Raw genomic sequence first — 9,651 nt, forward strand, 5'->3', positions numbered from 1 at the left:
AATATTCCATTGTGTGTGTATTTTATATATATATATGTGTGTGTATATATATATATATATATATTATACACACACAATATATATTCTTTATCCATTCACCTATCAGTGGACACTTGGGCTGCTTCCCTAATTTGGCTATTATAAATCTGCAATACACATAGGGGTGGCTACACCTTTTCCAATTAGTGTTTTCATATTCTTTGAGTAAATCCCCAGTAGTGGAATTATTGGGTCATATGGTAGTTCTATTTTAAATTTTCTGAGGAATCTCCATACTGTTTTCCACAGTGGCTGTACAAGTTTGCATTCCCACCAATAATGCTTAAAGGTTCCCTTTTCTCCATACCCTCACCAACACTTGTCTTTTGTGTTGTTGATTTTAGCCATTCTGACAAGTGGGAGGTAATATCCTATTGTGGTTTTGATTTGCATTTCCCTGATGAGGAAGGAAGTTGAGCATCTTCTCATGTATCTGTTGGCCATTTGGATATCTTCTTTGGAGAAATGTCTATTCATGTCTTCTGACCATTTTTAATTGGATTATTTGGGGTTTTTTTGGTGTTGAGTTGTATAAGTTCTTTATATATTTTGGAAACTAACCCTTTATCCGATATGTCATTTCCAAATATGACAAAGGACATTCTCCCATTCAGTAGGCTGCCTTTTAGTTTTGTTGATTGTTTCCTTTGCTGTGAAGAAGCTTTTTATTTTGATATAATCCCAATAGTTTATTTTTGCTTTCATTTCCCTTGCTTCAGGAGGGCAACATCTAGAAAAATGTTGGTATGGCCAGTGTCAGAGACATTACTGCCTGTGCTCTCTTTTGGGATTTTTATGGTTTCAGGTCTCACATTTTGAGTTTATTGTGGTGTAAAAAAGGTTTATTTTCATTCTTTTACATGTTGCTGTCACGTTCCCAGCACGTGAAGAGCATTTGTTGAAGAGACTATCTTTCCCCAGTGTATAGTGTTGCCTCCTTTGTCAAAGATTAATTGACCATGTAACAGTGGGGTTTTTTGGGGGGCTCTCTGTTCTGTTCTCCTGACCTATGTATCTATTTTTTGTGCCAGTTCTATATTGTTTTGATTACTATGGCTTTGTGGTATTTCTTGCAAACTGGAATTGTGATACATCTACCTTTCTTTTTCTTTTTCATTTCAAGTTTGCTTCAGCTCTTCTGGGTCTTTTGTGGTTCTATACAAATTTTAGAATTGTGGTCTAGTTCTGTGCACAATGCTGTTGGTGTTTGGTAGGAACTCCATTAAATTTTACATTGCTTTGAGTAGTATGGAAATTTTAACAATATTTGTTCTTCCAATCCATGGGCATAGGATATATTTCCATTTCTTTGTGTCATCTTCAATTTATTTTATCAGCTCTTTTATTATGTTCAGAGTACAGGTCTTTCATCTCCTTAGTTAAGTTTATTCCTGGGTATTTTATTATTTTTGGTGCAGTTGTAAATGAGATTATTTTCTTTCTCTTTCTGCTATTTCATTATTAGTATATAGAAACCAAACAGATTTCTGTGTAATGATCCCACATGACCTCTTGATTCCTTTATTACTTGTTCCTGAGATATCTACAAACTTAGGAAAACGTACAATATAATATCCAAGTCCTGGCTATAATAGATAAGCAGTTGTCTTTTACCAATATATTGTTTCCCTCTTTCTCTGCTTCTGTCTCTGCCATTTGTTTTCCATCTTTCTCTGTCTTGTCTTTCTTTCTCTCTCTCTCTAGTTTTCTCTCTCTCTAGTTTTCTTTCTCTCTCTCTCATACACATACAAAAACAATACACATGGTGTGTGTGTGTGTATGTGTATACCTGTGTGTGTCTGTGTTTATGTGTGTGTGCCTGAGTGTGTGTCTGTATCTGTGTTTATGTGTGTGTCTATGTGTCTGCATGTATGTATCTGCCTATGTGTATGTTTGTATATCTTCCTGTATCTGTATCAGCATGTGTCTGTGTGTCTGCATGTGTGTGTCTCTGTGTGTGTGTCTGTGTATGCATATCTGTGTGTGTCTTTTCTGTGTGCATGTGTGCATTTGTGTATGCACCTGCATGCATTTATCTGCCTATGTGTGCCTATATGTGTGTCTGCATGTGTGTTTGCATCTGTCTGTCCATGTGTGTGTATGCATGTGTGTTTGTGTGGGTCTGTGTGTGTGCGTGTGTGTCTGTGTGTGTGCACACATAAGTATTTTCCCATACTTTTCTTCCTTTTTCATCTTACAGCAGCCCTTCTCTCCCTTTATCACAAGGGGTGGGACTCCAAGAGACGGACCCCACCCCCTCCCCCTGACTTCCAGCTGGACAAGGTAGAAGATGAGGGCCCCTCCAAAAGGCTCTTTTTCTCTAACTCTGCAAGTTGAATGTGCCAGTGTTCATTTGACCACATGGTCCATTTGAGAAGATTTTTCCTTGAAATCCTGCTGAAAAATCACCCATTTCTGTTTCAGTCTTTGCCTCTTTTTGTCTCAACCGCATCCAAGGTCAGACACCTTTCTTTTCTACTTTTCAATGATCTCTGGTTCTTTTTTTCCCATCCACAACTTCAGTTGCTACCTAGCCATTTGAATCATGGAGGTTAACCTTTGATTTTGGGGAGAAGCACACCTCTGATAATAAATATTGGTTCCCAGGCCCCAGCCTCTGTCTGTGTTATTTCATGGCAGGAAGAAGGAATGGACAACAGCAAGCCAAATCCTGCTACTTCCAGGTAATTCTGTTAATTTCACCCTGAGCAGAAAACTGTGGTCTTCATTTGAAGCAAGGACATTTGAGGCTGGCATTTTTATCACATTTGTCCAAGATAGATGGGGAGCTAATTTTCAAGAACCTGGAATGATATCTAGAAGAACCTGTCACGGTGGGGTTTGTTTTTGTGGGTTAAGAAAACATCCCAACAACTTTTTGACCTATGGAATCTGTCTTCAGGAAGTGATTTCCACATGTGTGACATATTTAGACTGCCTTATAAAAACACAATTTTTATTTGACAGTTTTAATATTTTGAACACTCCATATTGACATTTTTATCAGATGGGTTGTTTTTGTTGGCAGTGGGAGTTTGCAAACTAATGAAGAAAATAAGAAAGGAAATTAGCTTGAAGCTGCTGAGTATTTGTGACCAGAAGGTAAACGAAGGAGGTACCAGTGTCTAGAAATAATTGCCATCACTGCCATAGTCCTCCATTAGCGCTGGCAAAAGACCCAGGGTCTGACAGTTAAATTAAAGCTTGCAGCCCAGTGAAAAATTAGCAGCAGAAAGCTTGAATTCTGGTAACATCACACTGCATGCCATCTACTGTATGGCTTGACAACTTTGCTCCATTCATAATATTCATTGGGGGGTAAGATGGCTTGGGAGCCACAAAAAACAAATTAATCTATAGCAGGCAGTGTTTACAAAGCAACGACCCAACCAATTTGCCATTAATGTAGAAGCTTGCTCAGAGAAATTCTTTTATTATGTGACACTGCATGATGACAGGAGTCTGAGCTTTGAAGTCAGACAGACTTGAGTATAAAGCCCAGCTGCAGCACCTACTGGCTGTGTGTGCTTGGGCTAGTGACTTAACCCTTCTGATCCTTAGTTTTCTTACCTTTAAAGTGTAGATAAAAATATGACCTACCATGGGTACCTGGGTGACTCAGTCAGTTGGGCATCCAACTCTTAGTTTTGGCTCCGGTTGTGGTCTCATCCTGGGATCAAGCAATGTGTCAGGATCTGCACTTGGCATGGAATCTGCTTGAGGATTCTTACTCTCTCTCTCTCTCTCTCTCTCTCCCTCTGCCCTACTCCCCTCACATGCACACACTTGTGCTCTCTCTCTAAAATAAATAGATAAGACTTTAAAAATATGTATTTATGACCTAGCTAATAAGATTACTGAGGAGTAAATAAGATAATGCATATAAAGTACATAGTATGATGTTCTTGTTCGAGCAAATGGTAGGGGAGGAGACATTACAATGGAGACATCTGGAGGCTTCATGGAAAATGTGCAAGTTGAGCTTCATCTTAAACTAAGAGGAAGGGTTGGACCTGAGCATATGGTTTGGGAGAAAAGCAGTCTAAGGAGATGAGAAGCCTCAGCAAAAATCTGCAGACACACAAGTCGATGGCTTATTCAGAGCATGAGAGACAGATAAGGAGCAGGGAATGATCTTGACCTAATAGTTTCAAAACCACTTTCTCTATCACTCCTTATGCATAGTAAATGACCTTTCTGAATAGCCAGATGATGTGCTGCTTCAAATTAGATTCTCTTGTTCAGTTCTTCAGCATTCAAGACCCAAGGAAGTGCCACCATATAGGCAGTTCACCCTATCTCCCAAAACCTTCTATGTGTTATCCCTTTTCCCCCTCACCCTGGCCAGTGCTTGCCAACCTGATGGATGAAAAATGATATCTCCTCGTTGACTCTTCATTTAGGAAATGGGTACGTAGCTTCAAAACAAATATAATGCTATAATCTTTTAGGAAATCAATCTGGCGGTATGTGTTAGAATTAGATATACAAATACCCCTTCACCCATGAAACCAATTTTGAGGAATCCATCTTATAGAAATAAATGTATCAGTACATAAAGATAAATGTACTGGCATGTTTATTACAATATTATTGAAAGTGGCTAGAAAGGGCAGATGCAAATTCAATGTCATCCACTGATATATAGATGGTTGAATTAACGGGGAGGTTTTCTCACTCTGTGGAATGTGATACAGCTTTTATAGGAATTAATTACATCTCTGTATCAACATCTCCATCAGCAAGTTGCATCCTGTAATGAGAACAGTGTGATCCAATTGTTTTAAGAAGTAGGGGAAAAAATTATGAGTGCGGTATGTATGTTGACATATGGTTGTATGAACACAGGGACAAGTGTAGAAACTCACACACCAAACTTAGCTTTGCTTCCTTGCTGGAAGGGTGGCAGGGATTGAGCAAAAAGGGAGAAACTGTTGCCTTTTTCTTTGTGAACCTGATTTTGACTTGTTGCCATAAGCATGCATAGTGTAGCTTGAAAGGAAAATCCAATAAAATACATAAAAAGGGCACTTACCTGCCAAATGGGGGTTATGGTAAAGGAAAAGCTGAGTAAAAGGGAAGGAAAGTCGTGGAAGCTGTGAGTAGAGAAAAGGAGAATGACAGGAGCTTTTGTTCATGTATGTGCTGGGTTGGCTTAACGTCTGTCTGCTTGAGAGGGGATTTTTCTCTTGTACAGTAAAGAAGGAAGCTGCAGAGTCAACACATATGGCTCAGCCTGGGATGGAAACTTCCTCACAAGAGGCAGTCCCTGCTCACCTGTCCAGCATCATCTCCCACCTGATTCTTAGGCAGTAGTAACGCTGAGCTCCTTGCCTCACAGCCCATAAGCCATCATAAACACACACATGCCCATATGCGCACACATGCACACACACATGTCCACAAACATTCATGCTTGTGCTTTATGTTGTTTCTCACCTTCAGCCCAGAGCATGCCTCACATTTCTTCCCACCTGACCAACTTCTATTTTCTAGATTCCACTTGGGAAAGAGTCGCTTACCCAAGACCGGGCTGAGCACCCCAACACGTGTCCCCTCAGCATCCAAAGTCAACTTCCATCTACACACAGTGTGCTACCTCCCCCTCAAAATCAATTTTCTTTCTCTCTCTTTCTCTTGCTTAAACCATTTATTTTTAAAAAGATTTTATTTATTTGTTTATTCATGAGACATACACAGAGAGAGGCAGAGACATAGGCAGAGGGAGAAGCAGGCTCCCTGCAGGGAGCCCGAAGCAGGACTCGATCCCAGGGCCCCAGGATCACAACCTGAACCAAAGGCAGATGCTCAAACACTGAGCCACCCAGGTGCCCCATGGCTTAAACCATTTTGATTTGATGTGTGTCCCTTATAGGCAAGATTTCCAAAAGCACTCTGAATTAGGTAAATTTTTATTTGGCCTGTATTTCAGATGAGGAAATAAGGCTCAGAGCAGTTGAGTGACCCCTTCGAAGTCCCACAGTTGAAGTATTGATAGAATAAAATTTTAAGCCCAAATTTGCAGACTCCTACCGTGGGGCTTTTCCACTTTACCTCTACTGTAAATTGCAGAAATATACACACTCTGGTGGGATGAACTGGTGACTCTATTACTATTATTCAGGTGTGCTTTGTATTCTACATTGCCTCAGAGACTCCTTCTTGTTCATTCAGTTGACTGACTCTCAGCCAGACCATAATCCCTTAATGATCAGGTGTATGAGGTAGGAAGCTTTCACCTGCAAGTAACAGGAAAATCTGACTTCAAAGAGCTTAAACAAACTAAGGAGGTATATGATCTCCTGTAAAGAAAAGTTTGCATCAAGACATGAGCTAGAACTGCGGGCTTCCCATCTTTTCTCTCTGCCGACCTCCCCTTGTGACTTTTATCCTCAGGTGGCTCGCCTTATGGTTATAGGATGGTTGCTGCAGTTCCAGGCCTTGCGTCTGCACACAGAAACAGTCAAATGTGGGGAGAGCAAGGATCCCTGTCCTGTATCTCTTGAAGACAGGAGATGAAAACTCCACCAAGTCCTCCCCTGTGGGTCTGTGTGGTCTGGCCCCAGCTCCTGGGAGGTAACCTCTAAGCCCTTAGAGTGTCCTGCCAGATAAGACTGTCTTTGTTTATCTGATGGCCTTGGGCTATGCCCAGAGAGGCATGTTAACAATGTGAATACTACTCAGTCATTAAAAAAAGAAAAAGAAAGAAAGAAAGAAAGAAGAAGAAAGAAGAAAGAAAGAAAAAAGAAAGAAAGAAAGAAAGAAAAAAAGAAAGAAAGAAAGAAAGAAAGAAAGAAAGAAAGAAAGAAAGAAAGAAAGAAAGAAGAAAGAAAAATCTTGCCGTTAGTAACATTGTGGATGGAACTAGAGGATATACTAAGTGAAATAAGTTAATCAGAGACAGAATTATCATATGATCTCAGTCTTGTGGAATTTAATAAAACAGAGGAGCATAGAGAAGGGAGGGAAAAATAAAACAAGATGAGATCAGTGAAGGAGACAAACTATCAGAGACTCTTAATCATAGGAAAGAAACTGAAGGGAGGGGTTGGGGGCATCGAGTAACTGGGTGATGGGCATTAAGGAGGGCATGGGATGGAATGAGCGCTGGGTATTATATTCAACTCATGAATCACTGACCTCTACCTCTGAAATTAATACTACATTAAAGGTTCATTAATTGAATTTAAATTAAAATAAATAAATAAAATAAAAAAAACCCCAATGTGATTTATGGTAGGCGGCCTTGGGCTTTGCTGTGTGGCTGCACCTCTGGAGGGGCTGAAGACTCATGTCAGTCATGGGGTTGGTCAGTTATGTCTATATGACTGAGCCCCAATAAAATCTCTTGGATACCAAGATTCAAGTGAGCCTCCCCTAGCTGGCATCACTCCATGCTTGTCATCACATGTGGTTGCTGGGAGAGGTGAGCATCATGTGCATGAGTCCACTGGAGGAGGACAGCTGGAAACTCCAAGCTCAGTATCTCTTGAACTTCTTCCCTTGGCTGATTCAATCCATGTTCTTTCTCTGTAATAAACCATAAAATGGCTGGTATAATTAAAGCGAATTATTGAAACTGAGGGTGGTCTTGAGACCCCCAAACTTGTAGTCAGTGTCGGAAGTGAGAATGGTCAGCTAGACAGTGTCCTTCTCCTTAGGTTTTATTAACCAGAGCTGAGTTGTATGCTTTCTTCTCTGTCAATCACAGGCAAGTGGAGCTGCCTTGAGTGGCTTGAATTGAAAAAGATGTAGCCCCTGGAACCATGGCCTATGATTCTTGAGACTTCTCTGAGGAGACTTCCCTGAGGAACAAAAAAGGAGGGTAATCATTGTTTATTGTTTACTGTTGGGAAGCAGTTAACAGTGTCTACAACAAGTTGGTTTTTTACCACTTCTTTCATCCTGGGTGGAAGCAATACAGCACCTCAAAGGGACCTTCCAACTTTGCTCTTTGCATCCGTCTGTGATTTCTGTGGCCTGAAGAACAGGATAATCTTCATTCCAGAGTGCAACACTGATAAACTTGTCAACACTCAAATCAAGCTGGGATCCAGAAGCTTTTAGAGAAGCAGCTTGACCTCAAATTTTCCCATGATTGGTATTTGTGCCAAATAAGAACAAAAAACATCAATGTAGAGACCTGAGAGAGGTCTTCCTTAAGACCTCTTTTCATCACCGAGCACCTTCAGTTGGTTTTGGCCTGGTGTCCCAACCCCTGCTTTGGGCCTACAAATTGTGTCTAGAGATAGGAGTGCCTAATAAAAACAATAAGTTCTTATAATAATGATATTAATTTATGGAGTGATATTATATATTAGACACTGTGCAGAGGCTATGTATCCATTACGTCATTTAATCAATCTCCTCTTAAAGATTTACTTATTTGAGAGAGAGAGAGAGTATGAGCAGAGGAGCAGAGGGAGAGGGAGAAGCAGACTCCCTGCTGAGTAGGGAGCCTAACTTGGGGCTTAATCCCAGGACTCTGAGATCATGACCTGAACCAAAGGCAGATGCTTAACTGACTGAGCCATCCAGGCAATCCTATTCTCATTTTTTTTTTAATTTTATTCATTTATTTCAGAGAGAGAGAGAGAGAGAGAACAAACTGAGGGAGAGGGAGAAGCAGACTCTCCAGTGAGCAGGGAACTCAGCATGGGGCTTGATCCCAGGATCCTGGGATCATGAACTGAGCTGAAGGCAGATGCCCAACTGACTGAGCCACCCAGGCACCCCCCCATTCTCATTTTAAATGTCATTTAAAACAATAGCATCAGGTGGGTTTTGATCATAATTACTTTTTTGTAGATTTTTTTGTAGATAGGAAAATGAGGCTCAGAGAGGTAAAATAACTTGCCCTTAGTCAGTGCTATAGTTGGGTCTGGATGCTTATCAGTCAGGTTCTAGAGCTACTGAGCAACACTGATGCATTGTGAGGTCATACTGGCAGGGAGAAGGATTTTGTCATAGGAGCAGTAGGATGCCACTAAGGGGTTTTGAGTACAAAATAACTTTCTCATTTTGAAAAATGCATTTGGGTAAGAGTAGAGTGTTCCAAACTGCTCTGAGTAGTCTCACTCAGCCTACCACTGGAGAACTGCTTCAACTGAAGAAGCATTTCTCTGACCTGTTGTGTATCTTGGATTTCATGTTATATTTCATTTGAGTGGAACATTTCATGGTCCTTAAAGAAAATTAGAAATCCATTAATCTAGATGAGGGTAGATAAACTATGGCTTGTGGACTCAATCTGGGAAGTTACCTGCTTTTTTAAATAAAGTTCTATTGGAACATGCCCATATCCATTCATGGACATATTGCATGTATTTGCTTCTGTTGTAAATGGCAAAGCCTAAAATATTTACCATCTGTTCCTTTCCAGAAAACATTTGTGGACTTCTGATCTAGATCAGAGTTTCTCAACTTGGTCACTTGACATTTTGGGTCAGATTATTCTTTTGGGGGGATTCTGATCTGTGCACTGTAGGGTGTTGAACAGTATCCTTGGTCTCCACCCGCTAGATCCCAGAAGCACTGCCCACAGTTGTCAACCAGCACCTCCAGTTCCAAACCACTGATCTAGATGATATTGTGTTCTTTCCACATCTGACA

At 40.6% G+C, this 9,651-nt stretch overlaps 1 long non-coding RNA gene across 1 annotated transcript; it reads right to left on the reverse strand.

Annotated features, from left to right (window-relative positions):
• Positions 1 to 7,010: 7,010 nt before the first annotated feature.
• Positions 7,011 to 8,921, reverse strand: LOC111096502. Its single transcript, XR_005360374.1, has 3 exons — positions 8,838 to 8,921; positions 7,932 to 8,019; positions 7,011 to 7,844 (listed from the first exon to the last, which is right to left on the reverse strand). It is a non-coding gene; the product is annotated as an uncharacterized LOC111096502 (long non-coding RNA).
• Positions 8,922 to 9,651: the final 730 nt, after the last annotated feature.

The sequence above is a fragment of the Canis lupus genome, chromosome 6 (assembly GCF_011100685.1).
Source record: "Canis lupus familiaris isolate Mischka breed German Shepherd chromosome 6, alternate assembly UU_Cfam_GSD_1.0, whole genome shotgun sequence".
In the NCBI taxonomy this organism is placed as follows: Eukaryota; Metazoa; Chordata; class Mammalia; order Carnivora; family Canidae; genus Canis; species Canis lupus.